General features: G+C 40.6%; 1 protein-coding gene and 1 pseudogene across 4 annotated transcripts in view; one reads left to right on the top strand and one right to left on the bottom strand.

The window, feature by feature from the left end:
* DNAH8 (dynein axonemal heavy chain 8) overlaps nt 1-8,097 on the bottom strand; it is a 323,660-nt gene extending 315,563 nt beyond the window's left edge. For 2 of the 4 annotated variants that reach the window (XM_037519635.2, XM_037519639.2), the window contains exon 1: nt 8,028-8,097. The gene's annotated coding sequence lies outside the window, so the exon portion shown is untranslated. The other 2 variants (XM_037519637.2, XM_037519638.2) reach the window with 2 other exon arrangements.
* Nucleotides 8,098-8,907: 810 nt separating this feature from the next.
* LOC119251415 (small acidic protein-like) lies at nt 8,908-15,405 on the top strand (annotated as a pseudogene).

Genomic DNA, 15,405 nt, shown 5'->3' with positions numbered 1-15,405 from the left:
GCTGCTCCCCGGCCACCGGAAGAGGGTCCCACATGGCGCGCAGACCTCTCCTGCCGCCCGCTGCTCCCCTCAGCAGTGTGCTTCGGTCCTTCTGCCTGCTCTGCTCCCCGCTCTGGCTCTGGTGAATTCTCTCACCCTCCCATGCTTCTGACTGTACCCACTGCTTGTATAAATAAATAAAAATAAATCTAATAAATAAATAAATAAATCTTAAAAAAAAAAGTCCTTGAAGAAAATTAAAAAAAATAAAATAAAATAAAATAAATAAATAAATAAAAAGGAATGTGGAAGTTATCATGGACAACAATTATGAAAATTAGGGACACCAGCAAAACAAGAGCAAACACCAGTTACAGAAAAAAAAATTGTAGAACAATAATGAAGTTTCCATCAAAGTAAACAAGTTTTTGATTTATGGTTAAGATCCAGAAACCAGAATAACAGTTAATACTTAAAGAACAAAAAGAATACATTCCAAAGCAGAAAGAGGCTGTCTAGTGAGAAATTCTGAAGACATCACTGCAGACCTGACCCAAGTAATAATGTGCTTCTTATGGAAAGACACCAGTCAATCCCCATTAGACAAACTGCACCCCACAGCTGCACTCTCCAACTTTTCCAAAGAATCCATAAACACCTGAAATTGTTCTCTTTGATATCCTACATTGACCTGAGCTGGACTTTGTTTAAACTGTCAGCTCACCTGTACCCACCCACCACCAAGATGTGGAGACAAGAATGATTGTGCAGTCTGCAGTCTTTTTCTTTACCCTTTTCTTCTTTCTTTTTTATTAATCCTGTTTTTTTTTCCCTTTGTTCCCTGGCCCAATCTATTATCTGTCTTCTTCATACCTCAGTAAATTTGCTTGGAAAATAACTAATTAAAAGTCTCTGAGTTACTATTTGACACAACAAAGATATACAATACCCAGGGGTTGCATGTGGATTACATTTTTACACTTGAAATTGGCCTAGAGGAGTTGGTTGGGCAATCTATAATAACTCAAGAATAAGAATGATGACACCTATTAGTGAAGTCTTATCAACTGCCTGTCATTTGTGCCTTTGAATTTTGCAAAAATAATTCACTTTACTTAATAAGAGAATCTGTGTGCCTCCGCTCAAAGGATATTGATAGGCATGGGTGTTTGGTTTCTAAAGAGAAAGCAAAATCTACTTTAATTTCAATATAGTGGTAAAACACTTGTACTGATGGAACTCAGTAGGACTGGAGAGCTTCTCTGTAGGCACTAATGCTTTTTATAGAGCTACATGGTTAATTAAGTCGCTATTATTTAAACTATGAAGGAAAAGTTAAAATTGAATCATGATATTTTAAGAAATCAGGAAAGTATGCAATAAATCTTAATGAGTTTTCTATCTAAAAATAGCTACCATCTTTTAAGTGGTAGCACAGATTAATTTTCAGAAAATGTTATTATCCAATACAATTTATTTCCTGAGGATTCCAGATAGTTGACATTCATGGCACATAATTTCAAAACCAGAAAAAAAGCTTAGAAATCATCAAGGTCAACTCACCCTTCTTAGTGATAATGAAACTAAGATCCAGAGAAGTTACAGGTCTTACACCCAATTACAGTCAAGAACTATCTTTCTAAACTTCATATCATACACATTACTGCTCTACTTAAAATCCTACTCTGGGCGCCAAGTACAAACTCTGAGTCCTGGGCTTTCTGATAAAATCCCAGTTTTCTTTTGCTGCCTTTGCACTTTGTGCTGCCTGTAGTCACAGAAACTCTAGTAGTTTCTAAAACAAGCAGTTTTCTCACCTCTAGGCATTGGCAAGGGGCTCAGTCTAATGAAGGAGGTAACATACCAATAAATGCTGGTGGTTTCATTATGACTACCCAAAACTGTAGAATCTGTAGAATCACAAGAGAAAGTACAGGAGGGAAATCTCCAAGGAGGAGCTATCATATATATGAGTATTTTAGAGAAGATTGGGGAAATGATATTTTCAACAAATGTATGACAGTTTCTGTTTGGTGTGATATATATTGTGCTTGATGTAGATGAGAGAGAGAGAGAACATGAGAGAGATGACTATTCTATGTAATGTTCAATATATTTAATATTTAACTTATATGTTAAACATGTAAATTTTAGCATTTTTAATATACTAAGCCTAATTTACTTGAGTCTTTCAACATTTATATTTTGCTCAGATGAAGGATTTCATTTTTTTAAATAAATGACCAACTGCAGAGCTCACACTTACAAATTTCAAAGCCTTTTAGACTACAGTAATCAAGGCAATGTGTTATTGGCATAAGAATAAAGAGACAGAATGCACTCCTATATTTATTGCAGCACTGCTTTAGGTTGTTACCGAAACAACCTAAAAGCCCATCAATAGGGCAATGGATTAAGGAGATACAGCCCAGCTATTAAAACAAACATGAACTCTTGCCACTTGTGACAATATATATGGAGCTGGAGAGACTATGCTAAGTGAAATAAGTCAGAAGGAGAAAGACAAATGCTGGATGTTTTCACTCATATGTCGAATAGAGAGAGGTGGGTAAAGGGATCAGACAAAACAAACCCTAGAAATATGACTGAAGAACTCAGACTACTAGATAGGAAGGAAAGGAGGGGGCAGGGACAAAGAGGGGAGGGGGTCCAATGATTAAGGGTGAAGGATTATGGGTACATTGGTGGTGGGTGTGGTGTGAAAACATACATCTGTGGAGTTGTGATCTCATTTGCCTAAATCATGTATAGTGTTGTAAGCCAATGTGAGAGAGAGAGAGAGAGAGAGAGAGAGAAAGGAGAGAAAAGGAAGGAAAGAAGAGAGGAAGGGAGAAAGGAAGGAAGGAAATAAGGAAGGAAGGAAGGCAGACAGACATATAGGCCAGTAAAATAAATTTATGAGACTAGAAATAAGCTCATATTTATGGCCAATTGATTTTTCACAAGTGTGCCAAGACAGTTCAATTGAGAAATAATAGCCTTTTCAACAAATGGCACTGAGACAACTGGAAAATGTATGGGTATATGTGTAAAAGAATGAATTTGGATCTCACACCACATGCAAAAATTAACTCATGATTTGTCAATGACCTAAATGTAAGAGCAATTTCTACAAAACATTTGCAAGAAACATAAATGAAAATCTGTGTGACCATGGGTTCAGAAGAATTGCCTGAATCATGAAATAAGTAATGGTTTCCTAGCTATGACACCAAAACCCAAGAATTCAAAGAAAAATAATTGAACCTCATCAAAATTAAAAACCGTTATACATCAAAGAAAGACACTATCAAGAAAGTGAAAAGATAACATACAAGGTAGGAGAAAATGCTTGCAAATCATATATCTAAAAAGGATCTAGTATCCAGAATATATAAAGAACTCTTACAACTCAATAATTACATGATGAATTGCCAAATCTAAAATGGATGATTTAAAAATGGACAAAGAATCAGAATAGACATATCCAAAAGAAGTTATATAAATGGTAAACAAGCACATGGGAAGATACTCAACATTATCAGCCATTAGGTAAATGCAAATCAAAACTGCAATGAGTAACACTTTACATCTACTAGGATAGCTATAATACTTTTTTTGGCCATAATTTCTTTTAAGACAACAAAAAAATATTGGCAAGGATATAGGGAAATTAAATCTTGTGAAATGTTGAGTAGTACAGTTTCTGTGGGAAATATTTTGGCAGTTCCTCAAAAAGATAAACATAAAATTACCCAATGACCCAGTAATTACACTCCTAGGTGGAATTCTACTAGCAATTATATCCAAGAGAGTTAAGAACACATGTGCACACAAAAATGCAGATGCAAATATTTACAGCAGTATTGTTCACAATATCAAAGAGTGGAAACAAGTCAAAAGCTCACATAGGTGATGAATGGGCATATCCATGTAGTGAAGATATGGCATATCCATGTAGTGGATTATGATTTAGTCATAAGAAAGAATGAAGGACTGTCACATGCTACAACATGAAAGAGCCTTGAAAACATCACTAAGTGAAAATGGACAGACACAAAGGCCACATATTGCATGAGTCTATGTATAGAAAAGTCCAGAAATAATAAATGCAGAGTCAGAAAGTAAGTAGTTGTTGCCACGGAGTAATGGCACTAACTGCTAATATGCCTGGATTTCTTTTTTGGGTTATGGGAGTGTTCTGGAATTGTTTCTGGAATCCAGCCACCTCAACGGTGGGAGCCAGCAGGAGTTGTGGCATTCTTTTACCCTGCTGCTCCACCACAAATCAGTGTGGCAGTTCTCCTTAGAACCCAGTAACTGCCATTTTGTCAGTTATGGCAGTTGCTCCTCAGAGACCTTTTATATAACAATGTACTTCCTGGATCATGAAATGGACCAATCAGGTATGAGCTATGAGCTGATTGGTGATTAATGGCCCAATCAGCCACAGTAAATCAATTTTTAAAAGGTCCAATCAGACTAATGGGTGGGACACCCTGAAAGAGGATGTTAGCCAGGGTCTGAGGGAGCTGGAGAAGAGATGAACAGGAGAGAAGACACCAGATCCCGAAGAAAAGAAGACAATTCCAGTCTCCAAAGGAAGAAGAAAGGGAAAGACTCCATTCATTTCTGGCCTCTGAAGAAGGAAGAAAGAAGTGTCCAGCAGCCAACCTCCGAGGAGGGAAGAGAAGCCAAAGACCTTTGCAGAGACTGGGCCTTGGTCCTGTCTCTGACATCGCCTGAAAGGAGCACCAAAGGCCCTGGGCCTGTGTCTCAAAGAGCTGTTGTTGGTGTAACCCAACCACTCACAAAGAGTCGTTAACATTGGGTGTCTCTGGCACCACGTCTGAGGGACCAGTAGTGACCATCCCTACTGGCCAGGGCTGTGCAGCACTCCTGGTGACCGGTGGCGACCATCACTGATGCCAGCTGGGTGAGATAACCAGGCACTTGTGGACACAGTAAGCTCTTTGTTTCCCCTGTTTGTAAAATAAACCCCATGGTGGTTGTTCCTGGAGCCCAAGGTCTCTTGCAATTATGTGTGCGGGTGAGAACCCACAGTGACCAGAAAAAAGTCTTTATTTTATTAACTTATAGAACTTTTAAAAATAATAAAGGAAAAGAAAAAAATTTTTTAAAAGGATCCTTATGGTTTAAGCAGTTTGTGAACATGGAAAACTGATAATCAGGTATCAATCATTATGATGGAGAAACAAATTCTAAGCAATTTATTATGATTTAAGATGTTAAAAATAAAATGCATAACTTAGACTCTATAAATAACCACTGCTATTTGGGGAGATTTTTGCTTAGAGAAGTTGTGTTTTCTATATGCATTTCAAATGTCAAACTGTATTTGGCATATAATGAACCCAAAATATTAAAATAACAGCTTACCAAAACTTGATTATGTAGTTGATTATAGAACTGAAATGGAAAACTCTTATTGCATTTATTGAACATATTATATATACACTAATGTATACAATATACATTATAATTATACACACATGATGTTGTTCACTGCAACATGTTTGTAATTGCAAAAACGAGCAAGAAAACACACTCCCTGAATAACACCAAAATGATCCTTGATAAAGTACCCATTCATTTTACTGTAGTACCCTGTTCAATAAAAATTTTAGGCAGAATTTAGAGATAAAAAGACTAATGTAGAGTTATATATTATAGGAAGACTTTCCAGACATATAATTATATGGGAAGGAAAAATCAAGATAACAATATATTGCATAACAATATCAAGTGTGTACATTTTATAAGTGTATATATTCATATATGATATTGCATCTATTCTAAAATGCACACTTTAAAAAGATTTAGTAGCAGCATTTTTTCTTTCTTTCCTTACATATTCCCTTATGCAGTTACAAATAATGTATGATTTTCATGTATGAGATTGTATAAAATTACAATTAGTAATAGTTTATTAAAAACTACCGAGGGAAGGGAAATCTTGAGTGGGAATGACTGGAGGAAGTAGAGGAAAAATTATGGTTTTGGGGCCTCCCTGGTGGCACAGTGGGTTGAACACAGTGCTGTGAAGCTGTCTGCAGCCTCTGCAGTGCGGGTTTGATTCCCGGCCTGCCAGGGAGATACCCACATGATGCAGCAGACCTTTCCTGTCTCGCCCGCTGCTCTCCTCAGCAGAGTATTTTGGTCCACCTGCCTGTTCTGCTCCCCACTCTGTCTCTAGTGAATCCTCTCACCCCCCACACCTCTGGCCTGTACCCCAGTACTTATATAAATAAAAATCTTTAAAAAATAGAAACTCTTTAAAAAATTATATTTTCAATATTGTAATTTTCTGTATGTTTTTTAAAAAATATATGATCAGGTATATTTTATTTGTATTATATGTGTGTGTGTCATGTATCATAACAAACAATATATATTGATAGTTTCTCCTGTATCTACATAAATACATATCCTAGAATGTAAAATTTAGAACCTAAAATCCCCTATGGATTTTAAGATTTAGCAAGACTACTTCTATAATAAGAGACAGGTCCTTATTCCAAGTATTTACACTTTGCTGGAAGAGCAGAGTTAACACAGGATAAACTCCCCTTCGTCTCCTTTCTCCCTTCTTTCCACTTTTTCATTGATAACCTGCTGCAGCATGTGATCATTTTAAATCTCACCACCCCTTCTCTTTAAGCTCAACTTTGGACATTCATTAAACCATCCATGAAGGCATCCTCTGCCATCTCAGGAGCAGTAAGCCCTTGGCCTCCTCAGCCACAGGAATAGTGGGGTAAGGCACAGTCACTGCACCCACAATTTTTCCTCTTGCCCAATTCTGTGCCCCTATGCCTTCAAGATATAGTTCGTTCACAATTATTCAAAACTTCAGTATGCTTGGCCACTGTGGTTATATATAAAATTAAGAAGTTCCTCCAAAGGAAAAGGTATGAGTTGGGGAGGCTGGCTTAAATATACATAGGATTTTCAATGCCAAAAAAGAAAAAGTATATTTACAATAGCTAAACTATGGAAACAACCCAAATGCCCAAAAATAAATGATTGGATCAAGAAGACGTGGTACATATACACCATGGAATATTCCCCTCAGCAATCAAAAAAGATAAACACATGCAGTTTGCAGCAACATGGATGGAGCTAGAAAGGATCATGCTCAGTGAAATAAGTCAGAAAGAAAAAGAAAAATACCAGATGGTCGCACTCATAGCAGGAATTTAGAAAACCTAAATAAGGGACCAGGAAAAAGACTAATTAAGACAAAGTAAAAATCAAAATCAACAAGCAACTATAAACCAGAGACACAGGGGGGGGCGAGGTAGGGAGAGGAAGGATTAGGGTCTAATTAAGGGGCGGTGCAATTGTATGGGGAATATAACCAAAATGAAAATGCATACATTGCGCAAAAATGAAAAATGATGTAAAAATTATATAAAATAAAATATTAAAAAAAAGAAAAAGTAAATTAACAAAGGACTGAGACATCGGCAGGAAGAGAAACTTCTGGAGAGAAAAAACTTGATGGAGAAGTTGACATTTGAGTTGGGTCTGAAGAAGAGCTGACCTGGAGGTTGGGATTGGGGCGCACTCTAGGCTGAAGGTAGTGACAGTGCAGAGCGAGAAAGCAGGAAAGGGCATAGCTTGTTTGGGAAGATGATAAATTGAGTGATGAGACTTTCGTGTAGAGGAAAAAGGCAGAGAAGCAGAAAATATGCCTGAAGAGATAGGTACGGTGTCTGTTTCCAAAAGCGGGGAGTAAGAGTATGAAGTCACCTAGCTGTCCAATGACCGGATTGGGAATCACCAGGGTCAGTGACTTCGCTGATTTGTGTAGCAGGATGTTAACTTGGCTTGTTAGGAGGAGAGCTGGGAGGTACAGGGCTGAAATATTTGCACAGACTCTGACCTCCCAGAAGAAAAATGCAGGCGCCGCCCTACTCAGCCACCCCGGATCCTTGCCAGAGGAGGGCTCTCAAGGCCGGAGCCAGCGAGTCCGCCCCCAGCGCGTCCCGGCCGCGCAGTCACCGCCACTGCGCTGGGCTCACCCCAGTCTGCCCGCTGAGGCCGGGCTGCCCCCGGGGAGCTGCTCCGGGTCTCCGCCGCCGCCGAGGCCTGGCCGTTGGGAGTCCGAGAGCAGCTCGCTCTGGAGCGCACCGCGCGGGCCGCGCAGCACGCTGCTCCCGCGGGATGCCCACATCCAAGTGATGTAGGCGAGCTGGGGTGGGGGGAGCTGGGGAGCACTTGTGGGGAGCGGGTGGGCACCGACATGACGTCTCCCAGCCCAGGCCCCACGTATTTGCCAATTTAGTCACACTCTGCCAAGGCCAAGCAGTGAAATATTGTCTAGGGGCCCCCAGGCCACTGGAGGGCAGCTATCTAAAGATGCCCCTTGTAAAGGGAGGGATTTGGGGTTTCAGGTTTCAGAGGATTCCAAGGCATAGTTGGAGGGGATTGGCATGAAATGAGTAATTATGTAAAATAATGTTTTCTATGGCATTTACAATCTGAAGCTATTTGTGTCTCAGCTGAGAACATCAAATGTTTGTTGTTTGCTTAGGAAAAAATATAATATGATATATAGTCTGAAGGAAACTGACTTCTTTTCAAAATCCACCTACCTTCCCTTTCCTGTACATTTCTGCTTTTCCTATTGTTGTAGAAATAAATTCTAGCCTTTTACCCAGGCATAGGAAGAAGAAGTGGTAATTCAGGAATGGTGAGGTCAGAAGAAGCTTTATTACTCATGCATGAAGTCCCAAACCTGGGTAGCCGGGTAATGTCTGAGCACCAGTTTAAACACCAAGGGTTCCTTTTCTACACAACTGTCCATATCTGTTACATTGATAGCAATCATTTTTCAGCAGGCAAAACCATTTCCGGCAAAGTCCCCAGACAAGTGGGGCAAGGCAAGGGGTGTGGGGAAAGATGCAGGCATTAGGGCATGGCCTTGGAGAAAGAGAACAGCTTGTCCAGCTGCCCCATCTTGTAGATAAGAGTGCTGAAGCCCTGGTCATGAGTCTTGCAAGGGGAGGAGCTGTAAGTAAGCAAACTTATTAATTATGCCTGCATTGGAATGTTCATTGCACCTGGGCTGGAAGTTCTGCTGCAATCTTTATTATATTCATTTGCTCAATAATATATTTTCTCATCACTATAACTCCCTGACATTATATGATTGGTGTCTGTTTTAATTGAGTATTAAAGTGGACCTTTGAAAGTACAGCAGATCAATTTAAAACGAGGACTGAAAGATATGCCTGCCAACTGGGGGGGGGTGGAAACAATGAATATAAAACTCAAAGTTAGATAAACCAGTCCATCTGTATTAAGAAATACCATGCAGCTTTTATACTGTACGAAACTGTGGGACCCGCAGAGGCCCTGCACATATTACAGACCTAACTGTCCTCTGACCATAAGCTTCTGTCTTAACTAGTATGTAGGCAATTAAGGAGGTGACTGTGTGACTGAGGAGCAACTACTTGTTTCCCAGGGAAGGGGGATTCAATTTTTTATTGCTTGCTACAAAAGATGTTGAGCCCCTGGACCTGGATTCCTTCGCAGACCTGCAACCACTGCCTGCATCTGGGCCCACAGTGTTGCCCAGGGGAACTTGGGAGCAAAACTAGATTCCTATTGCGTAATCCCTGCAATTCACTCCACTGTGAACAAGGATCGCTCTCTCTCTTTGTCACTCTCTCTCGCTCTCTCTGGCTCTCTCTGGCTCTCTGTTTCTCTCTCTCTCCTCTCTGTTTTCCTCTCCTCTCTCTATCTCTGTCTGTCTCTCTCACCCATTTTTTGTCTCATTGTCTATTTTTGAGACTTACAGAGTTGTGGTACATTTAACCCTTAACATCTTGCTAGTCAGCAGTATATCTATGTGTAGTAAGAAGCAAATCTATATGAAATAAGAAACAAATGACAGAATTTTACATTGTTCAAAGAGCTTTAAATATATTCATATGCCTTAACCAATAAATAGCTCTCTGTTGAAAATACATTCTAAAGAAATACTACTACATATGAACAGAGTTTTTGTTCTAAGGATGTTCATTGCAGAGTTAGGTTTGTAGAACCATATGCACATATTGGGTTGTGACCTGAGGATCATCCCAGGTATAATCTGAACCCAAACAGAAGGTAAAAGAAGGGCCTCCCTGGTGGCACAAGGGCTTAAGACCCAACCTATGAAGCTATCCGCAGCCACTGCAGCACAAGTTCAATCCCCAGCCAGGGAGGTGACCCACAAGGCGCAGCAGACCTCTCCAGTCTCTCTCATTGCTCCCCTCAGCAGTGTATTTCAGTCAATCTGCCCTGTTCTATTCCCCACTCTGTTTCTGGTGAATCCTCTCACCCCCTACACCTCTGTCCTGTACCCTAGTTCTTGTATGCATAAATAAATCGATCTTTAAAAAAAAAAAGAAGTAGGCAGCCACTCTGCATTGGTCAAAGGCAGTTTTAATAACAAAAGGAACTTAGCTTTGAGGCTTGGTCTTGAGTGGCCACAAAATGGGTGTAGTTTTCTGCACATGGCCACCAGATCTTAAAAATTTATGTAGTTTAAAAGTTTATGTGCATGTATGTATTTTGTCTTATGCAATAGATTATATTGTTGCACAGTTTAAAAGTGCAAAAAATAGTATTGTGCCTCACAGATTCTTCAGCAGATTTTAATTAAAGTTTATGTTTACTGGTTTAATCATGGGCACCATCCAGATAGCGTTAACAACACATTTTATCTCAAGGGCATGTCCTTGGGGAGCCTTTGGAAGCAGGATGGCAAGTGGAACAAACATTCCAAGGATAAGAGAGGGGACAAGGAGCCTCCAGTGGCTCTGGCACTGCTCACAGGCAGCAATTCTTTTGATTGCTTTCCCCAACAAAGGCAATAGTTTCATTCATTAACCCTGACAGAAAAGCAGTTTCATGGAATACAGCCAAATGATGGCACTCCTGAGGATGCCTGAGATATGGGAAAAGCATACCTTCCATAGAGTTCTCTTGAGGCTTCATAGAAAGAAAACAACATGTAGCATATATAAAACATTAAGTCTTTAGACTGCCCAAGACACTGAAAATTAAATGTATTTTGAAAACACATCCAGAGAACATATATATAAACACTATAGCACAGAAGTAATGACTTAATCAATGCTAGTTGTTATTAGTACTATTAATATTAGTGTATGCCGTAAAGGAAAAACATATTGAACTGGTAATCAGGAGACCTGAGTTTTAGTCCTGGGACTGTATTACCCAATAACTCAACTAATTAGTTCTGACACTCAGATGGTGAAACTGCTCCAGTACTGGAAAACCTCATTTATAAAATAGAATGTGGAAGATGAGCTGATCTGTCAGTTCCTTCCCTATTCAAAAATCTATATCTGCATGATGTCTGGTTTCAAGCCTCATCAACTGAAAGAAAGATGATACTATTGACAGGAATAAAAATGTCAAGACAACCAACTGGAAATGTGTGGCTATTGTAAGGAATATGCAATTAAAGTACACAGATTATCACTATCTGTAATATGTAATAACTGCCCTAACATACCACACGATCATATTATCAGATGACAATTTTTAAGTAGCCAGCCATTCAAGTCAATAGAATATATGTAAATATCGAATAGCTATCCACAGTTCATTCTCTTGAGTTTTGCTTTCAGGATTATAGGATTTTGATTGCAACAGCACTAATTCATATCCTATTTTGTTTTCGTTCTATTTGGCTAAAAAGAAAAGAAGAAAAACTGCCAGTGCAAACATATAAAACATCTGACAAGAGGAAAGGAGACAACTAATAAAATAAATTATATTGGGATACATTAATAAAGAAAAAAAGTGACTATTTACCCAACTTTAGTTATATAACAGCTTTAGTTATAAAATAATTGGTAATAATAATATGAAGCAATTGTTAATAATATCAGGCAAATCCCCAGTACATCCCTCCCCTATTGCTTCTCCCACTGCCCCTTAGAGGAAATCATGCTCCTGGATTTGGACTTGTTTATTCCCATGCACTTCCTGATGGTATTACTAGATGTGTATTTTGTCATAAGCAATATGTTATATTGTTGCACAGTTTAAAAGTGCAAAAATAGTATTGTGCTACATGGATTCTTCTGCAACTTTAATTTCAAGTGTGAGATTTATCCATATGGGACATGTACCACTGAGTCATTCATTTTCACTGATCTGTAGTGTTCCACTACATGAAAATAACATTCTGGTTTTTTTTTTATTTTTTTTTTTATAGAAGCATGTTTTATTTATTTATTTGTTTGTTTGTTTTTGTTTTGTTTACACATGCACTGGGTACAGTCAGAAGCGCGGGAGGGTGAGAGAATTCACCAGAGCCAGAGCGGGGAGCAGAGCAGGCAGAGGGACCGAAGTACACTGCTGAGGGGAGCAGCGGGCGGCAGGAGAGGTCTGCGCGCCATGTGGGACCCTCCTCCGGTGGCTGGGGAGCAGCCGGGGATCGAACTGGCGCCGCAGAGGCCGCGGGCAGCTTTGCAACCCAGAGCTCAACCGCTGAGCCACCGGGGAGTCCCCGAATAACATTCTGTTTTGATGTTGGACATTTAGGTTTTATCCATTCTTTTTGCTATTGAAAATGTGTTCGTTATAGAGTATAGGTACAATAATCCTCTAAGATTTACAAAGAGCAGTGAATACTAGGATGTGCTATTGAATACCTTTAACTTCACTAGATATTATCGAATTATTTTCCAAAGTGTTTATAATAATGTAGGTTTTCATCGGCAAAGGTAAGAATTTCAGTTGTTCCACACCCATGCAGTGATACACAACCCAAAACTTAGCTGAAAACACACATCACCCAAAAGGGTAATCAAACTGCCATGTTATGAGCAACACCATGCAGAGACTCATGTGGAATGGAACCAGGGCTCTCCACAACAGCCAGTGAGGAACTGACCTGTCCAGACCCATAGGCGTGACAATCTGTGACAATCTGTGACAAGTGACAATCTGTCACCTCACTGCAAGTTGTTGGCATCCCCAGACAGCAGCAGGGACAAGGAGCCAGTGGCAGTGTTGAAAGCAGGAAAAAGGACAGTGGCGTGTGCACAGCAAGTTTATTTGAAGCAAAGCACAGCAAATCTTTATTTGAAGCAAAAGCAGCAAGGCAAACCTCCTGTTACCAGGAGGGACTCAACTGAGTTACTGTTACTGGAATTAGGGAGGGTGATCTTAGGGAGGGTTTGAGTTTTTTGTTAGTTTGTTCTCTTTTGGGGGGGCAAGGGGTTTGTCAGGGGGCAGTTTCGAACTTATGTTTCTTTGAAGTTGCTATTCACTGGTTTTCACCTGTGGCTGCACTCTGGACTTGGGAGCCATCATGTCCCCCAGGCCTGCACTTCCCTACCTCCCTGCAGCTGTCTCCTAATCTGGATCATTATCTCATGCTTTCTGGGGGGTAGGAGTCTAGGAATCATCCAGTTGGGTTGACCATTCTGACTCAACATTTCTCACAAAGTCAAAATTAAGGGATCAACAGTCATCTCAAAGCTCTGCTAGAAAAGGACCCACTTCCAAGCTTACGCCTATGGGTCTGGACAGGTCAGTTCCTCCCTGGCTGTTGCGGAGAGCCCCGGTTCCATTCCACATGAGTCTCTGCATGGTGTTGCTCATAACATGGCAGCTTGATTACCTTTTTGGGTGAGAGATTGGAGAAAAAGGAAGTGAGAGACAAGAATCAGTTGTTAACATAATCTTGTCTAATCTTAGAAATGACAGACCTCACTTTTGTGATATTCTGTTCCTTAGAAGCGAGTCACTAAAGATCTTTCTCAGGGAAGGGAATAAGAGGAGAGGGAGAATACCAAGAGATAGAGACAATAGGGGCCATCATAAGGCTGCCTACCACAGTTTCCATTTCTTGATCTATATCACTGTCATTACCACACTGTCTTACCTTAGGTTTATATTAAATCTAAAGGGTCTCCTACTTATTTATTCTTAAAATATGTCTTGCCTATCAGGGGCTCCAAAAACAGAAATCTAGAAGCAGCTTATTCAGTTCAATGAAAGTCCCATCAGGGGCCTCCCCTGGTGGCACAGCATTTGAGCACTGGGCTGTGAAGCTACCCACAGCCACTGCAGTGCCGGTTCGATCCCCAGCCACAGGCAAGGGTCCCACATGGCGCACAGACCTCTCCTGCCACGCCCGCTGCTCCCCTCAGCAGTGTATTTCGTCGGTCTGCCTGTTCTGTTCCCCACTCTGGCTCTGGTGAATTCTCTCACCCTCCTGTGCTTCTGACTGTACCATGGTTCTTGTATAAATAAATCTTTTTTTTTTTTTTAAAAAAAAAAAAAGAAAACTCCATCAGGTCTGCCTGTTAAAGCGGTGCTGCTCTGGCCTGAGACAGATCGCAGTCTGCTTGTGCCAGGACAAGGGAGAATTGCTAGCCGGTTCAAGACTTCCAGCCCTGGTCCCCACAAAGCTGAGTGCTGCAGGGAGCCCCATTAGCAAGAGGTGAAGTAGTCAGCCTCTCCAGACGACGATATTGGATCTAACAATTGGCAGGCAGCCGACTTAGGTAAGAAAGAAAGACGAAAGTTCTTAAAAAAACTTATGGGCAGAGGAAAGAAAAAACATATTGGTGGTTGTCTTGTTATTGGGGACCCACAGGGCCAGCAAGGCAAGGGGCAGGTTCTCTATGGATTCACAGGTAGAGGAAAATCCTGGAGCCCTCCATGGCTTTTTCAGGCTTTTAATCATCTTTCTACGCCATTTGTAGTGCTGCAACCAGGCGCAGGGCAGGCAAGGGGGCTGGGGGACCAGGGGGTTGGCAGGCCTCCTAGGCCCCACTGAATCTTTACTCTTTGGGCTCTCTCTGATGTCCTCTCCTGGTCTCTCTAACACTCTCCACCGCACAGCTTCCTCTGTGACACTGCCCTTATATCCTCAGTATCTCAGCTCAGGTGTGCCCTCTTACACTCGCCCACACTATACTCCAGGTATCCACCATCAAGTATGCAAACACCTCTTGCATTCAAGGCTGCAGGTGATAGCCATAGAAGCCAACAGCAAAGAAGTCTGAGCAATCGTCATTTACCCTACAAAATCACAAATCAACATCTCACTTCTGAAGTGGAGAAGAAGACAGAAAAAAGGAAACAAACCAAGGATGAACTGGAGTCTCAGCAAAGTATGGATAGTAAATTATCTGGAAGATACAGTGTTGTGGCTTCAGTGAGAAAGAAGGTCTTGATGGAGAAGGAGGAGATGTACTGGAGGTAATGATGATGAAGACTCGCCTGACCCAGCTGATTAGTGAAAGAAGGATCTGCTCCAGCTACTGAGCATCCTGATAAAGTAGAGGATCTCCAAAACAAAAATGACGCAAAAAGCAACTATAGAAAAGGATGTTTGTTAAATCCAGTGATTCATAA

Source organism: Talpa occidentalis, unplaced genomic scaffold (assembly GCF_014898055.3).
Source record: "Talpa occidentalis isolate TD23 unplaced genomic scaffold, MPIMG_talOcc4v2.1 talOcc4.2, whole genome shotgun sequence".
Taxonomy (NCBI): Eukaryota; Metazoa; Chordata; class Mammalia; order Eulipotyphla; family Talpidae; genus Talpa; species Talpa occidentalis.
This window is presented reverse-complemented; position numbering and strand designations above follow the sequence as displayed.